The sequence below is a fragment of the Ischnura elegans genome, chromosome 3 (assembly GCF_921293095.1).
Source record: "Ischnura elegans chromosome 3, ioIscEleg1.1, whole genome shotgun sequence".
NCBI lineage: Eukaryota > Metazoa > Arthropoda > Insecta > Odonata > Coenagrionidae > Ischnura > Ischnura elegans.
In genome coordinates this window covers 14627351-14653188 of record NC_060248.1, presented here as the reverse complement: position 1 = coordinate 14653188, position 25838 = coordinate 14627351, and the positions used below count along the sequence as shown (strand labels likewise).

General features: G+C 40.4%; 1 protein-coding gene and 1 non-coding gene across 2 annotated transcripts in view; one reads left to right on the top strand and one right to left on the bottom strand.

Annotated features, from left to right (window-relative positions):
- The window catches only part of LOC124155472, a 135277-nt gene that overhangs the window by 96394 nt on the left and 13045 nt on the right, over nucleotides 1-25838 (top strand). The gene's annotated exons all lie outside the window — the stretch shown is intronic.
- Nucleotides 19493-19564, bottom strand: Trnaw-cca. The gene has a single exon. It is a non-coding gene; the product is annotated as a tRNA-Trp (tRNA).

Genomic DNA, 25838 nt, shown 5'->3' with positions numbered 1-25838 from the left:
ATTAAGAAAAATCTGATACGGAGTGTAGCGCTTTACGTTGCGGAAATATGAACACTTAGGAAGGGGGACAAGATAAGACCGGAGGCGTTCGAGATGTGCATGTGGAGGAGAATGGAGGAGTTGAAGTGGACAGCGAGGATTGACGAAGTGCCATACATGGAGTTGTCATGGAGGGGCGGTTGAAAACAGTGTTAGAGGGAAGAGAATCAGTTTTGTGAGGGAGAGTATAGAGAGACAATATGGTTTATCGACGAAATGAATGGAAATAGGCGTCATTGTGAATTAAAAATGGAAGTCCAATTAGGGAGGGAAGGCCGGTGTAATTCGCAAAATGTTCCGCGTAAGCCCACCTCAAACGGTGGAAAATTGTTTTAATAATAATTTTAATATAATTATTTCCTAGTTATTTCATGGAGAAGTACGAGCTGCTCAAAATAGGAGGAATTTTTATGCTGACATTATTTTTTGAATAAAATTAATGATAAATGCATCGGACATGATTCATGTTTAGAATTGCTCCTCAGATGGAAGGATGCGAATGGTTTTTCGGAACGAATGCAATCAAGAGAGATTTTTGGCTTTTTTTTGCATGTAACTAAGATTGTTACCATTTTATTCCAGATCATACGATGGGCCTTTACTGACTTTGGCCATAGACGTAGTGTACCTACTACTTATACAGCAACATTTTATCGATCATCATTTTAATCAACCTATTTATATTTTCCCTGAGGTTCAAACAAAATAAATAGAAGGATGGATTTCTTATCAACTCCTTAGTGATTTTTGAAAGCATTTTATTTATTGCTGCTTTGCATAAAAATGAGGAAATGCGTAATAAAACCTGAATTTTCATCAAAAGTAGTGAAAAAACTATTTTTAAGATTGTTTGCTCCCCAAAAAGTTATTGACGTCAGCCAAAGTAACGATATTTATACCCTTTCGGAACTAATGTTATTATTTCATGAGTTTTATTCATTCGTCTACTTTGGCGTCTAGTTTTATGTCTGCCTTCTCCGATTTTGAGTTCATATTGACATTTTTGCTTTGAAATCGATTTTTACATCTATTCACAGACATCCCAATCGATTATGAACTCTGTCAAACCTTGCGTGTTGGCCGTCCATGTATTTGACTCAGATTTTACCATAAATTTTTATGCGCATCTTATCGTCGTGTGAAAATAATTACGAGAAATATGGTTCCTTCGAGAAAGAACTCCAATGTCGTTGCTGCGCATTTTCTCTTTCCTTGGATAAATATCTCACTTCCTGATGAGCGCAGTAACTTCTTTCTCAGGGCTTTTCTATGAATTGCTTTCACAGATTTATCTCTGATGTGGGAATTCGTATTGACTCGGAAAAAATCGAAGAATCCAATTCAGAGTCCGTAATTTTTTTTCGATGATTCTTTCCGTTTCAAATCGGTTACAGATTTTGATCTGATCCAACGTGGCCACTACTCAGAAGAATCATCCCTTTGATGGGAAATAGCCCGCTGTGATGGTGTAGGGGGCTGCGTGTATGTGCCTTGCGACTGCAGCCTAGTTGACCTATTCATCCGAATTTTCGCAAGACGAAGACGAAACTTCACTCTTTGTTTAAAGGCAACCAACGCTGGATTTAAGTCTTTCCGTAGGCCCCGCGAGACTTATGACGAAATCATTTTATAAATTGCTGGAACTTTCAAGGGGAAATCAAGGTACTACTTCAGCATTGTTGGGTGGTGAATGAAATTTTCCGGGTCGTTATCTGGCGGAATTTAAGAAGCGATTGAATATTCTACTTCCGTGGATCGTGTTGCAGTTTCTCAGCGATGTCATTTTTTGTTTTATTCCTGAATTGCGTTCAATCAAAATTACTTGAATCCATTTCAAGTGATTGCCCATTTTCCTTTGGCGCCTACGAAAAGGGTTGATTTCCTTTTCATAGGAGCGGAAGTCGCTTTCGGCCGTCGAGCTTGTTTCATTGTAACGCATTCAGTTATTTCATGGAATACCTGCAGTATTACATTTCCAGAGAACATGTCTTATGTATTTAACACCATTATTGTTTTAAATTAAATGGCTCATCCCAGTATTGCCTGTTAGACTTTTTCGTAAATTGTCAGCGCTTGAATAGGGTAGTATCCTTCACCAAAGAAAACGAAAGGCATTGATTGTGATTCGTTACCCACCATTACTGTATTCATAATATACAAATTATTTGGTTTTAGAAATACCGGTTTAGACGAATGGCAATGGTCAATTTATCCTCATTTGAAAAAGGCCAGATTGGCGCCCATGCGATGCCACTCCACGTGACGTCACAGGGACCTAGTTTCTATACGAGTAGATAGGAGTTTTACATCGTCTGAGATTACCAATGCATACATGAGGCACAGAACTCAGGGAAACGCCTCTTAATAATCACCTATACTGCCTATGGTCGGAAAGTTTTCTTCGTTTGATAAGGTAATAATAATCCTTATTTAAGCCAAGTGCTACCTGCTAGCAGCCTGCGTCGTATCAGCGCTCAAGCCTCGCCTCAAGCTCACCTCACAGGGCGGCAGCGGGACGACAGCAGAACGACGTCACACGGAGTTTTCCCGGCATTCATACTTCCCCGTCGCGTTTTCGCGCGCTTGAAAATTTTCACTTTTCATTTGATCGCGAAAAATGGATATCGTCATTTAAAAATCTAAAAGCGTGAAATGCGTACTCCAGGAGTAATAATCTTTCGATTTAGGCAGTAAAAAATAATAGGAAACGACCCTATTTTTTACTATTTCACTAGTGGCGCGTGACCGGCGCGCCGTTGGTCTAGGTGCTTGAGTTAGTGGCGAAATTCATACTCCCCACTCATCGGTGTGACCACGTGAACGTGGTGACAAGGGATGTGCCACGAGGGATATGCGACAAGGGCTTCGTGTCGGAGACTATGTGCTCGAATTTCGAATTCACTCCGATACTCGCCCAATCATGAAGTGATGGCTGTTTGGAATCATTCCGTACCTACCGCAATCAATCGTGGGCTGTGAATGAGTTTGCTGTGAGAGACAGGGCTGGATTGCGACCCTTAGCCCTCATCAAGGCGCGAGAATGCTAGACTCATGGCCTGTGTTTAGGCTCTCGCCCGACGATACTGTGATTTATTCCGTCGAAGTTTTATGATTTTAACATATACCCCTGAATTTCTGAAAGCAAGATCGCGCCCCGAAAAGGAGCTAGCTTCAGATGGCATTTTCTTCTCTGAGACCTCACTCGCATGTGCAAAAGCAGAATTCATTTTCCTTGAAACACAGGAGCCAAAATCTATCATTGCCACTTCGGACAGAAAATGCATCCGGAAAGCCCTCCATCTGGAATGGACAATTCTTATTGAAGGATTAGAGGTGCTCAGAAATGCTCCAGACATCACTCCAGCACTGAGAGAAACAAGACAAGAATTTGTCTCCAAGGCAAAGACATCCAGCCGCGGGTAATTCGAAGCATTGGCGCTATGCAGGTTGGCTCGTGGGACGAGCAATCGGTGACCACCATCGGGGATGCGAAGGACCTCGACGCTGGCAAGAAGGTGACGGAGGTGATGACATCGTACACGTTGAAACTTAGACTACGCTAATAGTGACGTACACCTAGCTGTGACTGAAAGCCTGGAGACTTCGTTCCTCAGTTAGCGGCCATAGGGCTGGTCTGTAACAGCTCGCCATTCTTCCCTATTCTCCCCCATCCGGTTCAGCTATATGATGCTGTAAACAATAAAAAGTTATGCTACTTTTTCACACGATTCATTCAAGACGACCGGTTTCGTCGCTGAGGCGACATCATCAGGTACAGAAATCGTTATTTTTACAGTTATGTTGTTGCTGTTTATCGCAACCCTCCCCTACCAACGCGTAATAGCAACCAGATAAACAACAACAAAATAACTGTAAAAATAACGAATTCTGTACCTGATGATGTCGCCTCTGCGACGAAACCGGTCGTCTTGAATAAATCGTTTGAAAAAGTAACATAACTTTTTATTGTTTACAATGGATTTTCACAAAGTAAAGCCTGAAGCAATCGAGTTTATATGATGCTGTGTTCATATGTATTTCTCATTATCTTATTGATGCATGAAACCCTCTTGTGCTCCTTCTTTCTATCGTCCCTCAATTACTCTTGCCAGGAGGCTATTATGTTTCAGAGTATGTCCTAACATATTTGCTCTCCTTTTTCTTTGGCTATTCATTGACCTTCTCCTTTCTCCAACTCTTCTGGAGACTTCCTCATTCTGTAAGGGTGCGGGTTCTTGCCCTTGGTGTCGGGAAGCGAACAATCACAAAGTATTTGAAGTTTTAACCCAAAGTTTATTTCCCTTTGAAATCCCGGTTTCCAAATCAATTCAATGAATGTACATAAAGTAATTTGTGCGTCTAAAATAGCCAAAATTTAGAACATTACCAAAAGTCTCGGGAAGGAGAGGAGCCGCTGGTGATGGCACGGGTGGATAGCGAGGCGCTTAGGTTGCACGGCCCATACGGCCAGCGCTTCGACTCCCGCCGACGGCTACATTGCTGACAGACCAGTGACTGAGAAGAGTTACTGAGTGCGTGAGTCCCTGAGTGCGACAGTGCTAGTAGCATCTCCACCGTGCCATTATATAGGGAAGAGGAACCAGGATGTTTTCGTCCAAGAGGAAGGGGAAAGGAAGGGGAAGAGGAAGGTTAGGCGTTCTAGAAAGTGAAAATGTGCAAATCCCAAGGCAAAGGATGTCATAGCGGGCTATTCTGAGACGTCACACAACAACATATTTATACATATTTCGGAAATGGAAATCTTCGTCACTACAATTCGTTACATGACCCATCCAGCTGATTTAAGCATTCTTCTCCAGCACCAAGCCTCAAAAGCCATCAACCTTTCCTCTTCCACCTATCCCATTCTCCATTTTTCACTTCCATATAAAGCCACGCACGAAACATACGACTTCAATAGTCTTTTCCTTATGCTTATGTCTGTATTTCCAGCAGCAAAACATCTTCATTTTGTTTCTTAATTGAGTGGTTTCAGTGATTTGATATCCCGTATCTTGGTAGCAGTGTTCTTCCCGCGTTGTTCGTCCGGCCCGCTTAGCTTCCCATTCCGTCGTTCCCCAGCCTGAGGAATGCATGGGCGATAACATATCGATCCTCCTTCCCTTCCTTCATTTCCCCCATCAATCACCCCTTACCCTCAATGGCCCTGTGTTTGGTCCACACACCCCTCAACCTGGCCAGTTCACACGTCCAATTTGAGTGCCAAAAGGACGTAGCTGAAAAAACGATATCATCATCACCACCAACAGCATCACTGAAGTGCTTGAGGGTATCAATAAGCGTCGTGATGGCGGAAGTGTAAAATAAAAAGAAATATCGGTGGCGAATGAGAAACATTTTCATCTCGGTTTCATTGTGAGAAAATATATAATTAAATTTTGGCTTACGACTGATTCCTCATACATATTATAAATAATAATAATAATATTTTTATTTGTCCAGAGATCTGTAGGTTGCTCACAAAATACAAATATAGGACACGTCAATTTAGATACATAATCAATAAAAAATTAAATTGGAATATATAAAATTATATGTTACAAATACAGACGATCATTAACCGAATAAAATAGATTTTTTCAGAAACTTCAGTAGTTTCTTCTTAAAGACCGTGGTCCTACTCTCAGTTTTCACCTCTGGAGACACACCCATTAAAAATCTTCAGGCCCATAGGTTTAGGACTTAGGGCAGTATTTACAATTGAAGGATGCAATTTTGATTGTGGTGAGCTTTGGATTCTTTGATGATTTTCCAAATTTCTTTTGATTTATTGTCAGCATTCAGTCACTAAAACAGGTAATTTACGACTATCGTCGTTTTCCTGCACTCAGCTTCCATTTCTCTCTGTCATGACTTTCCTTCCATCTCTCTTGTTTCCATTGCTCTCTGTGTTTCATCTCTCCTATTAACTGGTATTGGTCTTCTTCTTTTCAGTTTTAATGGAGGTCTCCAATCTAATATTTGCTTCGGTCATCTTGTGTCATCCATACTATATTAAAAAGGCCTAGCCAGAAAGGTTTTTTCCTTTCTACATAGTCGACTTCATCCTTTTCTAATTCCATCATCTTTGTATCCCATTATTGTATCATTCCTAACTTTATCAAGCCTACTCTTTCTGCAGCATCTTCTCATATAATCTCTATCAATCGCCAATTACTTATTTCTGTCTTTCTTGAATATCCCATTAGCAATGAAAACACAAAGTTAACCCTATAAAATAAATTTTAAAGCTGTGGATATAGTTTTTCCCTTCGTACTTCTGTTGTTGATCTCTTGGTTTCCTACTTCCGCATATTATCCATCACAGGGGCGCAGCTAAGAATTAAGGTTGGGGGGTGTTAAGGTGCTGCTAATACCGGTGTGTGTGGGGTATGGAATACCCACCATGATAAGAGGTTGGTGCGAGATTAATAACTTGCGGAATTTTAAGATAAACGGTTCAAAATGGTGAGTTTTACGGCTTTTTTTAGGGATATTTCATTAATCCTTAAACTATTCTATTAGTAATATCAATCCAATTAAGTAAAAGGGATTAAACTTAAAAAGTTCTCTGAGCTCTGGGGGGGGGGGGTTTATCCCCCGAAACCCCCCCTAGCTGCGCCACTGATCCATCATCACTGCTAAATACTTTGCTGTGGTTACTCACTTAACGCACTCGTATTCTAGGGGTAGATCTGATTTTTTTTTCAATAATCCTTCCGATAATGTCCACTTTTACGAGTCGAGTATTACGTTCGTTAACAGTCGACTGCTATAGCATCACAATTGAACTCATGAAACCAACTTTCCTTGGGCGAGGTGAACGGCATCTCACCTCCTTGGCTGTCCCTGACGTGCGAGCGCGTCGCGGTGGGAATTTACCATCCACTTGCACATGCTTCCCCTCAAGCTGCCTTAAAATTCAATTGGCCATAACTCTATGTCCAAGAAATGAAAACTACAAGAAATTCATGGCGCATAGAATAGATAAATACCGGAATGAAAATTATGCTATGGCTTCACCGAATGGAATATTTCACATTCTGTAAACGAATTTGGTATTTTGATATTAACTGGCACCTATGAAAAAAAGAAAAAAAATCTAAATATTCCGAGTAGGCAACACAGAAAATACTTGTCTCGAGTTGCTCAATGTGGATAAAACATTGAAAAATGTGGTGCAGAGTCATAAAGAGTGTAAAGAAGTGCATTGGAAGATACAGAAGAAAATATTTTTAGAAATATCTCGATAAACTTCGGCATCACGAGAAAAAAAAAACGCGTCGAAACTATTCTCGAATGCGAGACATAATACAGGAACTCAATCGCTTCCGTTTGCGCCTTTATCTTGAAAACTTTTTCTTACGGCATATGTCTCACACTGGGGATAAGCCATTTCCTACGGCATCCGTCTTACATCCCATTCTGGACCAGTCATTATTCTGCGTGTACGGTACCCGAGATGTCCTCGGCCAGCGTCGTTGATTCGTGACGTTCGTGATTCGTTGATTCATGACGTACGTCAGCCACTCGGATCGCCCTCAGGCGCCCATTTCATCGTCATTTCACGGTCTTTCTCCCTCCGAGCGCTCTGATTGGTCCGATTTTTCATCCTGCCTATTCCGCTTAAGCGGTATCGGATATTCTGAGTTTTCGTGTTGATTATCTCACTTGATTCCCCAATCAGCGTTTGGGGGGGGGGGGGGGCATCTCTTTTGATAACGTCAAAAGTCGAAACTTGGGCATTTAAAATTCATTTGTAGCAGTTGATTGTCTCGATGTGAAGCTTTCGGACGCCCCAAATCAAAATCCTCGACTTTTGTGGTGACTCAGTGAAAGGAGCTGCCCACCCTACCCTGAATGTGTGAAGTTCACACGCCATTGGCCAAGTCCGGGGTGATCTCTACCCTCTCTGAACCAAACCAACCTTCGGATTGAATCACTGAGTGAGTAGTTGAGTGACTAGGGGAAATATTCCTCAAAGCTATGATCGTATTTGTAAAGTTCATATATTTTTTTCTGTACCATGGATATGGTATAAGTCTCAACTCGCATTTTTCTTATTTTTGATTTGAAATGCAATTTTATCAAGATGAATCATGAAGACCAATTTATACAAATATTTAGACATACTAGCTTTAGAGCTATTTTCATTTCTAGGAAATACAGCTATGGACAATTGAATTTTGAGTCGACTTGCGGGATTCGTAAAGACCATTCATGCATATACCTAGAGTTATTTTTGGCATACTAATATCTTATAATACTACAAATAGCCTTGTGAACTCAGGGCTTGGCATAATGAGAGAGTGCAGTTACATACGGGAGAAAGGAGGTTGTCCCATTAATAAGCGTAGGATATTTTTTTGCATCGTCAGAAAAATCTATTCTTCTAATTTGCTAATTAAATATAGCTTATGTTTTGCCCTACGCTTCTTTTAAGATCCTTAGCCTTCTGCCATTTTGGAAATGCTGTACTGTTTATCGTTACGAGTCTTCACAATTTTGGCCGCTCTGAACTATACTTTATTATATAAAAATATTTATAATATACCTCTGCTCCCTAAAGTATAAAAACCTTATTTTCTGACGACGATGTCATTTATTGCTAAATTAATGAAACTCTTGGCTTGGAGAAATTTAAGACTTTGAAAATCTATCATCGTATTTAAACCACGTTCAAGTATGGAGCCAAGGGTGGGGACTCGAACTTAATCTGGCCAAATGCACTGAGCTGCATTTCTTGCGTAATGCGTCCAAAGATATCCTTGCATATTTTGTGGATGGTATCGACATATAGGAGACAGATAAATTGAAGTATCTGGCTGTTACGATAACTTCTACCACAACTTGAATATTTTTTTTCTTCTTATCATGACCTCGTTTAATACATGTTAAAATATTTCCTGGAGTTTAGGTCAACGTATGTTATGCACAAAAAAAGTTATAGCCAACGTTTCCGTTTATTTAAAACCATCATCAGGGCTTAATTTTGTACATATTTATTGATGTTGATGTTAAATATACAACTTGAATATGGAGCGAACGTTTAGGATCGTAATTCACCGAAAACTGCTACGGTTGCATAGAAATCGTTACACAGATGTTTAAAAAATTAGTATGGGAGTCGCTAGAGTCGTAGGCTGCGCGCTAGGCTTATAATGCTTGAGAAATTGAGAAAATATATCTTTCGCAGTGACACGGAAAATATTATATCAGAACCTCACTATATTTCTAGATCCGACAGAAAACGATGAATTAAGAGAGATATTTTGACGAACGTATAGGTTAAGGAATTCGTTTTTTCCTCGAGCAATTAATGGCTTAAATAAACGGTAGCCTGAACCTCATTACCCCGCCACATTCCTAATGAGGCGGCTTGCGGGGTAGTATGTAGAAGTATTAATTTTTTCTGTCAGTCTGATCTCGTATCTCCTTGTAATGAGACTTCAATGGGCATTTTCCCGCTTTTATAAACCGAAGCAATGCTTCCTGTCTACACTTATCGATGCGCGTGGTCACGGAGGTTAGAAATAAAATAAATATTCAAATACGTATAAGACATCCATGTGTGTGTGATGTTTGGCGGGTCCGCGTGGCGCCAGCGCTGCGTCATTGTTTCCGCGGCCGAGTTCCCGCAGCGCGCCATTCTGTGTCCAATCTGCGTCCTTGACCGGCATCTGCCCACCCCCTCCCGCCCAATTATCTCGAAAGAAAATCGCTCGCTGAGCCTCCCCCCGGGGCGAAAGCCAACTAAGGACGACGTCCAGAGAAAACTGGCTCTTGTGAGAGATCATAGAAATGGACCAGTTTCCCTCTCCACCGCCTCCGACATCTCCCTCCCCCCCCCACCCACCCCTCAACTTCATCAGTCGCGTCAAAGTCTCGGCCGGTCCGTTCGAACTCTGTCCTGGTGTTGGGGCCTTCATAATGTCAGCTCGGGGCCCCTCTTGAACTAAATTTAAATCGAAAAATGAACCTTTAATGCAGATTGCAAAGAGAACTGGTAAGGTGAACTCTACGGCCTCAATTGTGAAGCAGAAAAGTAGTCTCCAATGGCCATAACTTAAGGGTTTACATCACAGGTACGCGACATTTACTGTGTTGGATTGCTCATCTCAGTCTCGTTTTCTGAACTTCGGTATCGTCTCGAGTTTCGTTTTGGTTTCGTCTCGTTTCTCCTAAATATATTTAGCGCCATTTAAAGCCGTGTTCTTTGCGTACTTAATCGTTGAATCGGTACGCTCGAAATAAGGAAGACATTAATATAAATTTTAAATATGCATTCATCTGTACACCAATTACATCAAACAGCTAGTTAAAGCATTGATTTTATTGATACTAATTGAATAAACGAGTAACATATTATAAAACAAACAATTTCTATAAAGGGAATGTAGACACAAATTTACTTCAGAGATATCTACAGAAGGTTTAAGTAAATAATCGCTAAATAATATGACTGGTAAAAGAGCTAATTTTTGCTTTAAGAAAATAGTTAAAATAATGTTCAGGTATGAACAAGTTTAATTAACTTAAGTTTTTTATTTGACTGACCAAATTGCACGCCATTCAGGAGTTCACACAGAGTAAACTTCTTGCTGATTAATGACACAAGCGGTTTCTATGCTTCCTTATTGTCAAGGCTGCTCTTGAGAACAGCCTTTCCGCTGGTACAGATGTAGCGGGAATACTGAGAAAGTCTCTCGCCATTGATGATAGCACTGAAAAACTTGTCTTCAAGTTCTTTCATCCATTTTTCATCTGGGATAATTGACTTGGAGAAAATGTATTACTTCAATCCACCATTCACTGATCCTTTTGTTGAAACACGGCACGATACCACACGTCCTCAACAGTATCTCCTAGTCTTCACCATCGAATTCTTCCGCCCCCTCCTTCATTGCCTCATACATTTAGCCCTGAAATCTCCTCTATCAGGATCTAATTACGATTATAATTTATTCGTATCCTCTATCACAAATAATATTCAGTCATTCCCCTAACTCCTTACATTATAGAGATGAGATTATTTCCTTGAAAAAATAATTTTATTTTAGTTACTTATCTTATACTAATACATATCATTTTTATGGGTTTAAGGAATATTTGTTGAATACTTTCGTTTCAATTCAGTACTGATTTTGCTCAAAGACTTGCGATTTTTGCTTCTAGGGGGGCAGATGCCCCCCCTGCCGCTCGCTGGGTACGCCCATGTAAGAGGTAATGAATATGATTTCAAAAAACTACGGTAATCATGGTGAGAAGTAATGAATCACCTTGAAGAATGCACGCAGCACCATAACTAAATAGTTACATAGGAGACAAACTATCTGCGTACGAAGCACAGGGACTGTTGATATTCTAAAGTAAGCTGCTATCTAATCTCATGATGAATGTGGATGAGGTGTCATTGAAAACAAAATTGATAGCAATGTAATATGTTCTCAAGAATAGTCGTTCACATCAAGATGTTCTCATATCGTTGGAGAGGTCTGACTCCTCGAAAAAGAAGTCGACTCAAATGAGCATGCTTCCAATCCTAAGACGAAATGAATACGGAGGCGAATGAATCTACGATTAGCAACATTAACAGGAAGCACTTCGTAGACGATTAAGATAGATAAAGAATGCTTATAAAGCAAGCAGCAAGGTCTCTGCACCAAGCAGCGATAGCAGACGGGCAGCCGTGACCGTGATGGAGGCGAAAGAATTATAACTTCATGATAATGAGCAAAATTAAAAAAAAAGGTCCAAATGCATTGCATCTAAATAGCAATATTTCTCCAAAACGGCAGTAGAGATTTTACTTCAAAAATTTCTCTACCTCAGAAATCTTTCGGCAAATATTCTATTTTACAGGTAGATAATTTATCGATAAAGCCTGAATCACACGATCATTTTTTTTTTCGTCGCGAAAGTGATCACTATCGCGAGCACTGCGCAAAATGGTCGTCGGCGGCAATTGTTTTTCGCGATGGCGATCGCGATGTGGATTCCCATCGCTATTTTTCATCACTCGTCCGGTCGCTTTTTCCGTCGCTAAAGCCGTCACTAAAACCCCATATCAGCCAATCGGAACACATTCCCCTATGGAGCGATTGCAGCGCAACGTTTGACAAATGTGGGAACGGCATAAATAAACAAACACGCTATATAATTTCGTGATGAGGGTCCTATGACAACGAGCTGTGATATTGGAAATGATGCGATGAGCGACGGCGGGAGTGACCGTGTGATTCAGAAAAATAATCACTAGAGCGATCGCTTTTCGCGACGGGAAAAGTGATCTCGATAGTGATTACTTTAGCGACGAAAAAAAATGATCGTGTGATTCAGGCTTAAGTTACAATTGATTTTAATACTTAAAGAAAAACGTAAACTTTACTTGTGTCTCATGGAAGTGGTATCGTCTCGTTTCATCAAAAAGTGGTCCCGTCTCGTGGTAACACTAGCTGTAGCAGGAGAATTCGCACCTCTCAACCAGAAACACTTCACCAGCACTCTCTCAATTCGAAGGAAACTTGGTGAGGGTTGAAGGGGCTCCGTAAGGTTGTTTTGATTGAGATTCCACTCAATTACACATACGCACGTACACACACTCACTCCTTGGGCTCAACTCCGGGAGGATATGCTCTGGCTCGATTGATGCTTCGAGTATCGTGGACGCGATAAGTGGGGCGGTTTCGAAATCAAAGATTTCCTTCTCAACACAGTTGAGGATCAGTTCTTCAAATCAACAAAATGTTGACTGATCTAGGCAACGGAAACTATTGACTCCCGTTCCAGCAAACCAACACCTGTGACGTGATCCCTAACGTTTAGGCATTGTAGACTGCATTTCTGTTTCGTAATACAAACTGAAGAATGTTTTGGGCATTGTGGCCAGTAGAATGTGAGATAACTACTAATAACGTAGAACTTACCGTCCTACTACTTAACTGCTATACCTGATAATTAAAGATCAAGTAATCTTGAGATTTATGACAGGTGCAGAAACAATGCACGGAGGTAGCAATGTGTTGTATGTATCTATATATATATACTCGCTATGCTCGCTGGGGGGGCTCTGCCCCCCTAGGCCCCCCCGAAAAAGGTCTCCGGCCTGTTATGCTCACTGTGGGAGGTCTTACACTTTTTGTTTGCTACTTGTTACTTAAGGATCGTTTACTTTTCAGCTGGCTAGCTTAGGTATAAGCGATATTTCCACTTTCACGTAAAACGAGCGCATGGTACATAGGCTACAATATGAATGTAAATATTTATAAAGAGACGTTTTTCTGACGGGCTAAAAAAGTAAAATAAATTTTTATGAGTTTCTCTAACTTATTCAATTCAAATACAAAAAACGTTGAGACCACGTTCCACTGTAACACCCAATGCATACGTAATATCATAACATAACGACTTCACGTATTACAATGCAAAACACGTTTATTAATTATTTTCCACAAAACTCAACCAAATTCTTGATATACGAATAAGATGTAACAGCTGTTCCCCTTCGTAAGCGAATTACGTAGGGACAGAATATCAATATCTAGAACTAATGCGCCTTAGCATGAATTGGGGCTAGTATGACGAATTTTATCGAAATATTATTTATCGTGATCGCGAATGATTTCACTTCAGAAATACCTCTATTTAATGTTTTAATGAATCGGGATACACAAATATCTCCTCAGCTTTAATATCGCAATGCGCAATAAATCTGGCGAGTAACGGATCCCAACCTTTGGTGTACAAGACATTGGGAATGTCAAGATTTCGATAATTTTCACAGTTGAATAACTTAGTCACTCAAGGAAACGTGATTTTCGCAAGACAAATAATTGAATAAGAAATACCTTTATTTGCACGTATCTTACATATTGTATTATTCACTGCCTATTCACTCCTGCAGCTCACGGATAACATTGTACATTAAAAAGGACATTAACGGAAAAAAGAACGTAAACAAAAATAAAAAGTTATCACCATCACAAAAAATGAAAATAAAATCATTTTTACCTACCTATATTATGTAAGACTTGTTTGAAAGTCTTTCTACTACAATCGTGTATCGTCAACAAGATACGAACAATAGTCAACAGCACGAATCATATTTCTAAATTGGCATTTAGTGCACTTGTTAACTTTGATTTTAATAACCACCACACTTTTGATGTAGTATATCAGAAACAACAACTAACTTCCTACCTTATATTTCTCCGCTTTTCATTTGAATGTGCTTTGATTTAAACAGATGTTTGTTCTTGCGGAAAGAATACGCAAAGAAATAGACACTTCAAATATTACTTTCTTAATTTCCTTCCTTATATTTATCAGTTTTTCGTTTTAATTCCTTTATCTTCTTTCCAAATTTAGCTCCTCTTGTTTGCATAAACAAATATGTTGCTATGATTGTTTGTTTGTATGACTGCCGCGCCGCCATTGGAATTTGGTGGCCATTTTTTGAACTAATCCCCATACTCAATTTTAGATGAATAGACAGATAAATAATTGTAAATTTAGTGTTTTCATAATTTTTCCTGGGGTTTCAGACAATTTTAGAGGGGGTCTTCATTAGACTTTTTGCCGTATCTCGTCTCGTTCACCCCAAACATTTGTATAGGTGAGTGAATGAATGAGTGGTCGTTAGGGGATTTTATTATATATAGATATAGATAAAACGAAAGTCAAAAATCGTATTAGTTAGAACACTTATAACTCGAGAACGGCTGCTCCGATTTTAATGATATTAGGTTCTTTGGATTCGTCTCAGCCCCGTGTGGCATTTTTTAGTGTCCCCCCCCCCCCCCAAAAAATTTCTGGTACCCCCCCCCCCCAGAAATTCTTCGAACTTCCTCGAACTTCCTCCGAACTTATCCGCAGAACTTCTCCCGCCAAGTGAAAACCCTGCCTCTGGAAACCCTGCCTCTGGAAACAGCCTCTGAAACAGCCTCCGAAACAGCCTCCGAACCAGCCCCGAACCAGCCTACCTGCAATGCAAGACTTATATAGGACTACTGCGGAGAAATACTTCTCCTTGGCAAGCAAGGGGAAATCGGTGCTAAGGCCTTAGTATTGCACTTGGAGTGAGAAGTTTTACCATTGTCCTATCACAATTCTCTCTCCCTCCAACACCTCACCCCAGTATCTCCCTCCCCTCCATGTGTTCCAATGAACTGATCCCTCTGATTCCTCTGATGTCTCCAACCCAGAAGTTGAGGGGAAAATTCTGGGTGCTGGCTGTTGTCTCAAAACCAGGGAATGGTGTTTTGTGGAGCGGCCGTTTCTGCAGGGGCAGTGACGCATCAGTGGGCGGTTGTTGAATTCGCCTGGCTACCCCTCCACTCCCTGGAAGAAGCCCTCCCCTCAAATGCTGTCTCGCCTTGCATAGGCAAGCCCTCTTTCTGGTCGTGACCTGCTGGGAGTCACATGTCTTGTGAGGCATGAGATTTTTAGAGCAATTTTCTGCTGGTATTTAGCTGGTAATGTTTCCTTTGGGATCATGAATTTACTATCATTGTTTTCTGTAATACTTCTGATTTTTTTGAATACTCTACTTTGAATAGATATCGTACGGTAATAACTCGTAAATTATTTTTGGCTACCTTTTTCTTGTGAGCTGTTTTTCTTGTTTGTGGAGTCTTACCCTGATCCAGCATGTGACCGACGGTTGGAGTATTTCCCTTGTCTGGACTTACGTGAAAAATCAACCAGATTTTACGACGTAACGTTACACCCGGATAACATATAGGACATTAAAAAAGTATAATTTCACAAAAAATTCATCTCTTTCTTAGTTATATGTTTTTAGGAGTTAGTAATGCAACAACAATTGATAAGTCGATCAAAACTACAAATTAAGTGTTTTGTTTTTATCAATGAAATAACTGACCTTCGTAGCAATATAACATTGTAATTACTAAATATATTCAAAATATTGAAATTGTATTTAAAAAAATTAATTTGAGCTAATTGAAAGCCCAGCTCGAGTTCACTCTTCATTACCGTGTATGTAAACAAATCTCCAAGCAATTGTTGACACACGGTAATGTCCGTGTACCTGTCGAGGAATCGAGCAGTTTGATTACACTTCCTCGGAATGTTTGCAAATTAGTTTCATCGGAAAGTAAGCGCATCAACGAAGTGTTCCAGAATATGATTGATCGCCCCAAAAATAAAAATTGGTTGATTGAGCGAACAATTTTGACGGCCCAGAAAGAAGATGTGAATTACTCAAACTAGGTAAATCAGGATCAAATAGTTGCTACTCTGCATGAATTCAAATCTTTTAACTGTGTAACAAACGAAGACGAAATCACCAACTATCTATCTGAATTTTTTAAGTCCTTGGACGTATCTGGCTTACCAAGGCACGATTTACAGCTAAATGTAGGCTCTGTGTTCATGATCTTTCGAATCCTAAACCAAACATAACTATCCAACGGAACGCGTTTGGTGATTTAAAAAAAATTATAATGAATGTGATTCACGCGTCTTTACTCATAGGAAAATTCAAAGGTGAGGAAGTTCTCATTTTGAAGAGTCCAATATCCCAACTTATATTCCCTTTTGAGCTTAAACGTATTCAATTTCCAATTCGTGTGGCATTCGTTATAACGATTAACGAATCGCATGGTCAGTCTTTCAGTTTTTGTGATGTTTGTGCTCATGTGCTAATGAAAACCCATGATTTTCTCGTGGTCAATTAAACGTGGTATGTTAACGAGTCGGTAAACCATCCGCTGTATTTCTTCCTTCGCTTCAAGAGCGCAGCTAGGAATTAAGGATAGGGGGGTTTCAGGCGCAGCTAATGCTACGGGTCTGTAGGGTATAGAAAACTCGCTAAGGTAAGCGAGAGGTGTGGGGGCCCTCCCCCAGATATTTTATAAGATAAATGGTTCAAAATAGTGGGTTTTGCGGCTGTGTGAATAGTTAAATATGTTTTGTTTGCTACTCATCCGTCCCCCTAATATTAGTAACAAAAGTTTTTATAAAAAAGTTCTCTGAGATCTTGGGGGGGTTTTAACCCCCAAAAAAAACCCCTCGCTGCGTCACTGCTTCGCTTCGCTATATTTATTTATCTTTATCCGCTTTATCTTGCGCCTGATAACAAAACAAAAACTGTTGTTTATCAGAAGGTGCTTGACGCAAGACATTAAACCCGAATGTGTAGGGCACACCGTGGTGCGTTTACGCATGCAGCACGTTTACGCAGTGCATTTTTTCCAAACAGATACTATAACTGGCGCGCCTTAAGTCATTTGATACGAATGCTGCTTCATAGGGGCTTTTCTTACACGATTTTGAGCATCAGTCAAGCGTCGGTCTGGCGTTGTGTTAAACTTCCCCGTGAACGGGCCAAGTTTACGCAACAGACTCGGACCTAAAAACATTTTTTTACGGTAAATAACGCAAATAGCCAAAAACTGGATCCGCATAATTTTTATTTCATTAACTGGTTTATAAAACCACAATGACCAAAATTTCTTTAAGCTAAAACGTAAGAAAATTCATTGAAAAAAATCCGCGTAAACGTGCTCCGATCCACCAGATTCAATAAAGAAAATGTCTTTCTGACAAGCAATTTCGATACTCATTTACGTGTTTTTATTGAATTTGTATCCTTATTTTATTATAATAAATTTAAAATGATTAAAAACGATACAGCCGCTCTTGATTTATAAATGGTGTAACTAAACTGTAAGTTCATTGATTGTTAGGGGGTACGAAGTTCGCCCGGTCAGCTAGTATCATATAAAAGGATATAGATCACCCGTCATCTTTCATCGAATCGTCGTTGCAGCAAATAAATAAATACGCGAAATAAATTCCGTAAAATAAACAGATTAAACTTCTTAAGGCCCCCTATTTACCTTCCATGTTTCCATTTTTAATTTATATGGCTCGGGTTCGTCACATCGTTGTATCTTCGGGTACTGAAGATATCTTTCTCACATCAAACCTAATGATAAAAATAGCTTCAGTTGCCGTAGGATTTTACTCTACTAGTGAGATGTGAGTGGTAGATGACGTGATAACTTTGACGCCAGCTTTTACTTTATGAACCATCTCTTCAATTTCGTTGGAAGGACATTGACTGTATATTTGCAGGTCGTCAGCGTATAACAAGTATTTCCAGTTGTTAATGACTCGGCGAATAAAGTATGCATAAGGCTAATAAAAGTAGGCCAAGAGCAGACCCTTGTGATCCACCTGAGGTCCATGCCGCCTTCTGTGAATTATTTCCGTCCTTAACCGCTTGGCGTCGTCCTTGACCGAAACCAATTATATACAGAGCTCGAGACATTGAGGTCTTGCAATTTTTTCAGCATGAGCGCATAGTTTGCCAAATGTCTCGGTAAAACCAAACAATATTTACATGGCTATCATTGTGCTATCCTCTGTCTAGCGGATATTGCTAGTTACCTTCAGTAAGAATTTGTACGTGTATCCTTGTCGACCCGAGAGTAAGGTTTTAAATAATTTTCTCTATGAGGAAATCACTGACATATTGGAAATAAATACGCTCAATTATTTTGAAACGGAAAAAAGGAAAGAAATTGGCCGGTAATAGAGAGCAGAAAAGGGAATTTTTTTTTTCGTTTCACAGAGGTTTTACATGTCGTAGGCTACTCGTAGTATCACAAAGAATTTTGAATATTTGAAGTAAAATTGTAAGTAATAATAGCGAGGATTTTTAAGGAAAGCTGTTGGCATAATGAGAGTAATGTGTTTGAAGTAGAAACAATCATATGCTAAATCGCATGTCCATGTATGTAGAGTTCCCACAGCACACCTGACGAATGCTAGCGTCTTCGGAGATGTGCAACAAATATTGCTTATGTGTTCAACACGATAGGTTTGAAGTTATTATCTTTTACTTTATCCGACATCTTTATGTTTATTCGACCCACGGCACATGCTTGCGCATAGCTAGACGTCCTACGTAAAAAATTTACTTCTCTTCTTTCGTGAGATTGGTGAGTTCAGTTCTTGTCCCCACTTACGCCTCCAGGCGTGAACGCTGTGTAGGTCCAATGAGAGAATGTCAAAATCAGTGTCCACTAATTTCGTATTGCATGACAGCGTCGTCAGCAGATGAACATGATTTGCTGCTAATTCGGCTGCAGAGGTTATATTTTGTGAAAAAAGGAGGGCCGATTACACTTCCTTGTGTTACTTACCAGCATCAGAGCTACAACTACTTCTTGCTTGCGATCATCCAGAAAGTTGCGTAATTTACTTTTTTCTTTATTTTATTTATTTATTTATTTATCACATCCCCCATAAACAGCACATAACGGCCTTTAACAACGAGGGTTTCCAATATTAACAAAGCACAACACAAACATCCATGCCCTGGATAGGGATCACCTACCCAGGCGGGATTCGAACCCACGACCTACGGTTTGGCAGGCGAGGACTTTACCTCACCGCCACCGAGGCCGGCAAAAAATTCCTTTGACCCCGACGTGATTAGAAGACGCAACCTTCTGATCTGGAGTCAGACGCGCTACCGTTGCGCTACGGAGTCGGTTCTTTTAACCTGAATGAATGTTGCTTTCGGTAAATTTTATACTGAACATTCACCAGTGAGTCAGCTTGTAGTGATATTTTTCACTTTTGCTGGAATATGAGTTACAGAGGGTTTTCGGGTAGTGAAGGATTCCTACTGAGGATCGTCGTATCTGGTGGACTCTCTGACGCGTCCTCGCTCCATAAGTGATGGATGAAATCTGGATTGCTTGACGCAATCGATAGACTCGAATGCGTGGCTTCCGCGTGGCCTTTTCCTTTTGGAGATGAGGTAACCGGAGGGCGGCGTCCTTCCTGCACTTGCATGCAGACTGGCCTGAATTCCTCCGGGCCAATGCCCCCGCGGTGGCGGCGGCACCCTCCAGCTTTCGCTCGGCCTTGACACGCTCACCTCGTCCATCTCGCTCCGTCCATCCGCTCATTTCCAGTCCACACCGACTCACTCTCCTGCTTTCCCGCCTCCACCTCGCACACGCAACGCCGCGACACTCGAGCCAACAACGGCAACAAAGCATCAAGTTTGTCCAAGTGTTACGAAAGAATATATTTTGGAACGAGCAGACTTTTGCGAGTAAACTGAACTATTTTTTTTTATTTGAAATTTATTATTTTAATTTAAACGTATGTATTTTTTCCTCCCTTTCATCATCCTTGTCTTTTTTCACACCAACACCTTTGTGAAATTTGGCATAATTGCTACTCGCTTCAAAAATGCGAACTCAACGCTATAAAAATTAGATTCTTCATCTTCTAAATGTGAATTACTTGACCCAACAGTATAGCCCAGAATCAGCGTTGAACAAACAGGGACTTGAACCCTGGACCCTCAGATTAAAAGACTGATTCACTACCGACTGAGCCTTCCAGGATCCTACTTGATAGTGTGGGCTATCCGGGAAAGAGCAATTGGCGTTCTGAAAATACACATTTTTTGCTGAAGAGATATCTAGCAATTTATTTTCAGAAGGTTGAATTCAATAGCACAGCTTCTCACCCCTTTCATGCTCCCTTTTTTGTCTCCCATAGTTCTCACCCGTGTCCCCTGCTATTCTTAATTTTTATGAATGGCATCACCAATATTTTCTTACCCCCGCCTTCCTTGCTTTATGCTAATGATATTAAAATCTTCAATACTGTTAGTTCTTTGGAAGATTGACGAGGTTTGAATTCCTCTACATTTAGAAAATCAAGTGCAGTACCATTAATATATTGAACCTCAGTGTAAGAAATGCAACGTCATGTTTTTATATCGTGTAAAGCAATTCGTCATGTTTGATTATTATCAAATCACTCAGATCCCAATTTCAAGAGTATTGACTATTTGTGACTTAGGAGTGATATATGATCACAAAATAATTTATAAACTTATAGAATATATCACATGGAAAGAATTGAAGATGATTTGCATTATTTATTGGTCCATGGCAAACTCAAGAAACATATAATTGCTGCAAGTATGATATTGTGCCTTTGTCCGCCCAATCTTAGAATACAAATCTTTTGTTTGGAGCCTTTACCAACACTTTTCGAAAATGTGCAGGATAAATACCTAAAAATCGTAAAGACAGAACAATTTTATGCATAGAGAAACGCTCAATAATCAACATTGATAACTTTTCGTGGGCGAATGTTACTGATCTTTTCTTCCTGTGCCATAATAAACCTCCAAACGGAAAAATAAACTGCCCGCTTCGTTAGGAACAATTACATTTTGTCGAAAAAATACTTGCTATTATAAATGAGCACTTTTTTCCGCGTAAAAAATTGTAAAACAAATCATTCTAACTATAAGTCGATACTGGTATCCCTGCAACTATATAACAAGCCCTGTACGAAGCTGGATATGTTGTTCTGTACAATTCAGTCTTTTAAAAAGAAAAGTAGATTATTTATCCGTTAAAAATCAGTGTCAAAGCAAACCAGGACCACATTCTAAGTCTATTACATGACCGAAACATGCCTGATATTTTTTATGTTTGTAAGACAGAATTACAGCATGACATTATCTGTTAGGTGAAAGTTTTTCTCTGTGCTCTTATGAAGTTATTTCTATCAAAACCTATCAAATCTTCAGGTATTTTACTAATTTCATTTTAAATTATTTAATCAATTTATATCTGTTATTGTGAAAGAGGACAACCCGTGCAAGCGTTCATTATTTTTATATATTATATCATGTTACTTGTTAGAATAATTGAAAAATTCGTGTTTCCGACTTAAATTTATAATTTCAAAACTGACTCGCGGTCTTCTCTCCTTTAATTATCGTGCGAACTGAAAATTAATATTTGAAGCATTTTCCATCAGCATTTAAGAGGCGAGTTTATGATTAAAATTAATTACGCTGATAAAAATTTGTTAGCGTCGTTTAAAAAGGAACGCGTCCATTAGTAAAGGAACTCGGAATACGGAATTTTTAGAGCATTGAAAAGTCTCCTCCAATGGGTGATGTTTGAGTAGTGCCTGTAAGTGAAATGCTCCTTAATATGTATATTTCCGCAAATGCCTTTCGAGTGATAGACATCAAAGTACGAAGGCGCCTTTGCGGTTAATGAACGGATCGCGTCGCCCTTTCCTATGGATTGGCCTTCGTGCTCTAGATCCTAAGACATCGTTTATTTCGCTTATTGTAACGCGTCCTCGCAGGCATTCGACAAGCATGCGAAGTGAAATCTACGTCTTTAACCTTGATTCATCGTGCGAGCATGGATGTATCGATGAAACGTTCACATCATCCCCATTCCCGGCCACAAGAAACCGATGTCGTTCTATTCGGAAAATTACCTTTTCACTCCACGTATTATCACGTTTTCCGCAAGATGCACCGGTTTGCTGTCACTGAAAGCGCTTTAGGTACCGTACTTACTGATTTTTAGATGTTGAGGGCGGAAATGAAACAATTGAATCAGGTACGCGTATTTTATTCTACGTCGCCACATTTAAAAATGCGTCATCAGAGGACAAACGCTCTGTCAGAATGTCATGGCATCACTGGTGAACTTCCTGCTCACCACCAGCGGGCACCGAGTATCTATTTGGAGCAGTGAGATACTCAGAACTTAATCTAGTGCGGGAAAGGAATTTATGCCCTACGCCGGAAACCATCTGGACCCATTGTGACGCTAGCGGAGATCACGCGCCAGCCGGTGATAAGCGGGAGGCGGTCGAGAGAGGCCCTACAGAGTGAGACCCGTTGATCAACGGTGAGAAAATCCGGAAACTGAACGCGACAGCGCAGCGCAATGCGAAGCATGACCGCTACAATTACCACTTGGCAAAGTTTTCGGGGGTCTTGAACAGTCTGGGCGTGTCACGAGCAAAATGCTGGGTTGGTCGTCCCTGGATCCAAACATCTGTTCCCATGTTTATCATCTTCCTTTCTGATAAAACACTCATCATCATAAGTCAACAATCCTAAGATTGGTTTAACGCAGCTCTCTATTCCGCTCCCCTTTCCGCTATCCTTCAGATAGTGGCGTATTTCTTCTCTTTTGCATCCTTTATAACCTTTCCTGTGTAACTCATTCGCGGCCGTGGAGGTGGAGTTGGAATATGAATTGTAAAGAACGTCGTCAGGGATGAGAAGTAGTATAATTGGATATCACTTGCCCGACGAAATATTTTCTTTATTGCTGAAAATGTTTCCGAATACATGAACACTATAGGCGAGGCAAGGGGGTAAGTACAATTGTGGAGAGCACATCGTTTGCATTTATTAGTAAAGGAAAAAACGCCCGCGACAAGGGACATTCGAGAAAGTGCGTTTCAAGTATGGCTATTCTTTTACTGTGAAATATATATTGCGCAAGTCACGGACGATGTTAACAGAGCCAGCTGCACTCTTTGCCGTATCTCATTTACGCTTGGAAAATTGCATTTATTTTTGTTGAGATTTCCCCATCTCTAACCGGTATCAGAATCATAACTGCTTCGGGGGCTTCCACCTCATTTTCTGACATGGAAAAATTGGTGAGAAATGGTACAAATATATCGGTGAAAAGTCAGTAAAATCTATTGAGGATGTGCTCAATCTTGGATTCGCTCCGTTACCTAAGTTGAACCAGTCCAACGTTGAACGAAGTAGGCATCGATTATCGTAAACAGAGATGGATAGAGAATCCAAAATTAGAAATTGGGCTAAGTTACAATTTATAAAAGTAACTCAGTACAGTTACATTTTATCTTCTTAAAGCCTTTTGAAAGCTGGCTTCGAAATGAGAGGTAGCTACAAGAAAGATCTGAGGTTTTCCCGGCGTATGATGATGTTGAAGTTATTTCGGGTTTCCCACCGGATGAGGTTCTCCATCTCTGCCGACGTTTCGATGGTCGTGTCGTCCATCGTCATCAGGGCTTGATAAAGTAGGAATCCTTGAAAAATAGGCTTGATAAAGCCCTGATGACGATGGACGATACGACCATCGAAACGTCGGCAGAGATGGAGAACCTCATCCGGTGGGAAACCCGAAATAACTTCAACAGAGGTAGCTACAGTTTGCTTTTCTCATGCAGGAGAATCTATTGTATGTTTCCTTAAAAGGCAAGTTTAACTCATTATTCGGCGGAGTTACACGCGTAGGAATACGTCCGTTCACAAGAAGTTCTTGACACACGCCAATCGACGCAGTCATAATAGGAAAGTAACGATTACTTTCAGAAAGCAATGAATCAATTGCAATCAATAGTTAAAGTTTTTTTTTCAAATTTAACGATTGCAGGGTAAAAATATCTTAAATGTAACCGTTACCGCTAATTGAGATACTTTTAATCGTTTTCTCTCCATCTCTGATAATGAAAAGTATATCGCCTACGGAAACGTTGTTTGAACTACATGTGCAAATAGTGTCCACGAAGATAGTGCGAATCTATTGAGGACGTGCTCAATCTTGGATTCGCTCCGTTACCTAAGTTGAACCACAGTTTGCTTTGTTTCAATTTATAACTCGTGAGAGGGAAGTATTAAATTCAAATTTAATTATATTGTCACACAATAAAGAGGAGAATAATAAAACATTTCTTTTCATCACCGGCAATTCTTTTGCTCCAATTCTGTCACCACGAAGCGTATTTTCACGGTACTAAGACCGTTCTATGTTGATCACCTTGGCGGCATACATTTTTTTCGGTTACTGTCGTAACATTCGACTTGGGCGTGTGTGTTTTCGACTTTTCACAATTTTCCGGGATAGGAATGGTCATCTTAGCACATTCCGATTCGCTAGTAACACCGTTTTCTATCGTTCCAAAACGTTCTCGACCTCTGATCTGGGTGGTCGCCCCCACCCGACCGTCCACCCATCGATCGCCCAATTTCCCAGATATTCCGGGTGGGTATCCGGGAGGGGGTGTCCTTGGGGGGGGGTGCAGGGGGTTCTTCGTGGGGGCAGACGGATCTCAGACGGAGGGGTTTGAGGAGGGGAGGGCCTTCGCGACCCTGGGAGTATCCTGCATAAAAGGGTGGCTATTCCCTTTTTCCTTTCCATTCGAATCATCTGGAGGTGACGTAACGATGCAGCTCAGCCAATCATTGCTTCCCAGAAGGATTCAAAAGAGAGAGAAAATATTTATACTGCTTTCACGTGTTTCCTTCCCACTCTGATCTTCCGCGCATGCGCGTCTCACAATAGGAACATGAGGGGAACTTGTAAATAGTGGCTCTAGAGGTTCAACCGAATAACGAAGGACATTACATTTCCATTCAAATTAAAGAATGAAACCCTCGATTGAGTTTGGCTCTCCATATCTGCCGAAGTTTCGATGAGATACTCGTCCATCGTCCTCCAAGCTGGTTAAATCAGGATGTTCTGGCGACGGCTTCATATACTTCCGTGATTGAGTGAGGCCGGTTGTGATTTTAGGAGACAGATAAATTTATTAATTCTACAGTTTTATAATTGGAGTAATTAACTTGAACTACACATTGGTTTAAGTGAATTTTGCCTGAAGAGAATGAAGCCCAATTCCAATTCAATTTGGAAGACAAATATCTCCGTAACTGGTTTTTCGATTGACTTGGGCAATCATCTATGCGGAGGGGAACAGGTGCTAACCCGCTTGGCGTCTTTCCATTCACTCTTAGCTTAACCCTTGGCGGGTTAACACCTGTTACCTTTCTCAATAGGCGATTGCCTGTTTGTGAAATGGTTCCATTCTTTGCGCAGGGTAATGCTTTCGTCTATATTCAGTATTTGTTGGCTAAATAGATCATTATTTGGCGATTCTACCGAGAAATCGTTTACAAGGTAAAGCAGTTTTGTCTGAATAATCCGGAACTA